Here is a 3,337-nt window from a genome sequence, read left to right on the forward strand (position 1 = left end):
GACATGAAGAGCAACAACAGCCTGACTCCCTCCTATTTTCAGTTCACTGTGTTTGCAGACTATGGGCCCCTCAGATATCTTTTCTTCAGTCTCTCTCTGTTGATCTACGTGACTATAATCTCTGCTAATCTTGTCATTGTTCTGTCAGTCTGCCTGGAGACCTCTCTGCATCAGCCCATGTACATTTTCATCTGCTCTCTGTGTTTAAACTCTCTGTACGGCTCGACCGGCTTCTTCCCCAGGTTCCTGATGGACCTTCTGTCTGACACTCATTTCATCTCACGTCTGCTCTGTTTCATTCAGATGTACATTACTAACACCTGTCTAGAACAAGAGTTGACTCTCCTCACTGTCATGGCCTATGATAGGTTTGTTGCTATTTGCCAGCCTTTACACTATCACAGTAAAATGACATTTAGGACGGTGCTGCTGCTTTTGATTCTTGCTGTGCTGTATCCTGTTTGGGCTTTTGGATACTTTTTTTATCAGGCCAGCAGTTTGCCTTTATGTGGAAATCAACTTCATAAGATTTTTTGCACCACCGTGTCTATAATTAATCTCTCCTGTGTGGACACAACTGTGATCAGTATATCAAGTCAGTTTGTTACCATGATATCAATCTTTACACCCCTGTTCTTTGTCCTGTACACCTACCTGTGAATTCTGCTTGTCTGCAGGAGAAGTTCATCTGAATTCAGAGGAAAGGCCTTACAGACCTGCCTGCCCCACATGGTGACTTTTGGGAACTTTTGCATTTCTCTGTTCTGTGAGTTTTCACTGAGTTTGTATAATGTTGATGAAGTAAATACATTTTCTATTGTTTTATCTCTGGAGTTTTGGATCATTCCTCCCATCATGAACCCTGTAGTTTATGGCCTGAATCTGCCTCAGATCAGAGGAGTGATTTCTGGATTTCTAAATATAGGAAAAAGGCTTCATCCAGTGTAATTCAAAAGCCCATCAAGTACAGGAGTTAAGATCCCATAACTCTGTTATTCACATTATGTGCCTCTGTATTCTGGGATATTGTAACTCTAGTTTGTCTGTACAAACATTTTGTTTGCTCACATTTGTTTTGAACAAAATATGTGAAGAAAATAGATGCAGCCTTAAAATAAACCACACTGAGAGGCATCAATGATTATGTTTTATATACATGGTACAACAATAGTGGTATTTTAATTTACATTAAAGCTTATTTCCTCTGGATATAATCTTCTCTGGTTCCATGTGTGGCCATGTCATGTGCTCTAGATAATGACATACAGTATATTAAAAACTTTCATGACCAATAAATCAGATTATTTGCTGCTTTTCTCGCTGAGTAACAGCAACAGAAGATGGGCATTAGTTATACATACGTTTAACAAAATTTTAATTTCATGTGTTTACACTCTCTCTATGGCTCGACCAGGTTCTTCCTCAGGTGCTGCTGCTTTTGATTCTTGCTGTGCGGTACGCTGTGTGTGTCTTGGGCTCCTTTGTCACATCAGCAGTTTGCCTTTGTGTGAAAATCAGCTTCATGGGATTTCTTGCACCATCTGGGTTATAACTAAGCTCTCCTGCACAACTCTAAAGAACATGGGAAGTCAGATTTTTGCTGTGACATCAGTCTTCATCCCCGTTCTTTGTCCTGTACACCTACCTGTGCATTCTGCTTGTCTGCAGGAGAAGTTCATCTGAATTCAGAGGAAAAGCCTTACAGACCTGTCTGCCCCACATCGTGACTGTTGGGAACTACTGCATCTTGCCATTCTGTGATTTTTCACTGAGTTTGTATATTGTTGATGAAGTAAATACTTTGGTTATTGTTTTATCTCTGGAGTTTTGGATCATTCCTCCCATTATTAATCCTTTAGTTTACGGCCTGAATCCACCTCAGATCAGAGGAGTGATTTTTGGATATCGAAGGGCAGGAAAAATGGTTCATTCTACATAATTTTAAAAAACCATCAAGCACAGACATAAGATAATAAGGTCTTAATTCTCCTTTAATTGTCTTATGTTCTTCTAGATTATTTTAACTTTAGTTTATCTCTGCAGGTGTTTTGTTTGTTCACATTTGTTATAAACAAATCAGAATTTATTTGAGTTAAACATTCTGCATTAAAATAATAAGGCTGCACCACATAATTATTTTTTGTGATGGAGCGAACTCCGCACAGAAGTGGACTCAATGTGCCCCACACAAAGGCATAGATAACAACGGATGTTTATTACACAGACAGAGAGGTAAACCATCTACCGGGCAGAGCAGAGGACACTGGGCGCTGGAGAGACGAGGGAGAAGCAAGGCACTAGAGCGGTGTATCTGCAGGGAAAACTAGGCTGGTCGCTGCCCCGGTCTGGAAGGTAGAACCGGCGTCTAGCTGGAAAAGAGGACCGCTGCAGAAACCAACAGAGCCTGAGTCGAGACATCCAATGCCAGGGAATCAAGGCATACTAGGACAGAACAGTCAGAGGTTAATCACGGTAGACTTTACAGGGTCTGCAATACATGATCAGAGACAAAGGCCTGGCTTAAATAGAGCCAGGCTAATTGGGCACAGCTGTGCTTCGCCTACCAGTCCGTCGGAGAACACATGAGTGGGTGGAGGTGCCGGCAGCACTGTCAGGGGGAGTGGATGGACCAGGGACACCTGTCGTGGATGTAACATTTTTAATCTTCAGGGGCCGGGAACCTTTTTGGCTGAGAGAGCCATGAAAGCCACAAATTTTAAAATGTATTTCCGTGAGAGCCATATAATATTTTTTAACACTGAGTATAACTAAATGCGTGCATTTTTAAGTAAGACCAACTATTTTAAAGTATAAGTTTCTGAATTTATTCTTTTTAATAACGTTGTTATACTGAAGCTAACCAATAATAAATAAAATACTTTAATTACATTAATGTGACTTCTGGTGCTGCATGGTTTTGCTGATGGCTTTGTAGTCTGGTTGATACGTGGTGAGGTTAAGCTTCATGCAGGCGTTGAGGCTTCCATCTGTTAAACGTGATCGTAGGTTGGTCTTGATGTTTTTTAGATGTGAGAACGACTGTTCACATGCATACGTAGAGCCAAACATGGTTAATACGGCAATACTCACACGCTGCAGTGTGTGGTATATGACAGGAAGCGCGTTCCAAGTTTGGACAATCAGCTGGTCTGCGGGTTGAAGTTTTTTCATTTCTGTCCACTTGTGTTTGCTCGCCAGCTCTGCTTGCTGTCGTGCAAGTCTTTCCAAATCTTCATTCAGTGACTTGAACTTATTCACCCACATGTCTGAGGCCTCCAGGTCAGCAACTTCTACCTCAAAATCTCTGATGGAGACACCAGGGATGTAACTCAGGTCG

At 41.5% G+C, this 3,337-nt stretch overlaps 1 long non-coding RNA gene and 1 pseudogene across 1 annotated transcript; one reads left to right on the forward strand and one right to left on the reverse strand.

The window, feature by feature from the left end:
* Positions 1-3: 3 nt before the first annotated feature.
* LOC109953464 (olfactory receptor 6K3-like) lies at positions 4-948 on the forward strand (annotated as a pseudogene).
* A 1,252-nt stretch (positions 949-2,200) lies between these two features.
* LOC109953465 (uncharacterized) lies at positions 2,201-3,265 on the reverse strand. Its single transcript, XR_002273912.1, has 3 exons — positions 2,889-3,265; positions 2,565-2,639; positions 2,201-2,442 (listed from the first exon to the last, which is right to left on the reverse strand). It is a non-coding gene; the product is annotated as an uncharacterized LOC109953465 (long non-coding RNA).
* Positions 3,266-3,337: the final 72 nt, after the last annotated feature.

The sequence above is a fragment of the Monopterus albus genome, unplaced genomic scaffold (genome assembly GCF_001952655.1).
Source record: "Monopterus albus unplaced genomic scaffold, M_albus_1.0 scaffold677.1, whole genome shotgun sequence".
NCBI classification, from domain to species: Eukaryota; Metazoa; Chordata; class Actinopteri; order Synbranchiformes; family Synbranchidae; genus Monopterus; species Monopterus albus.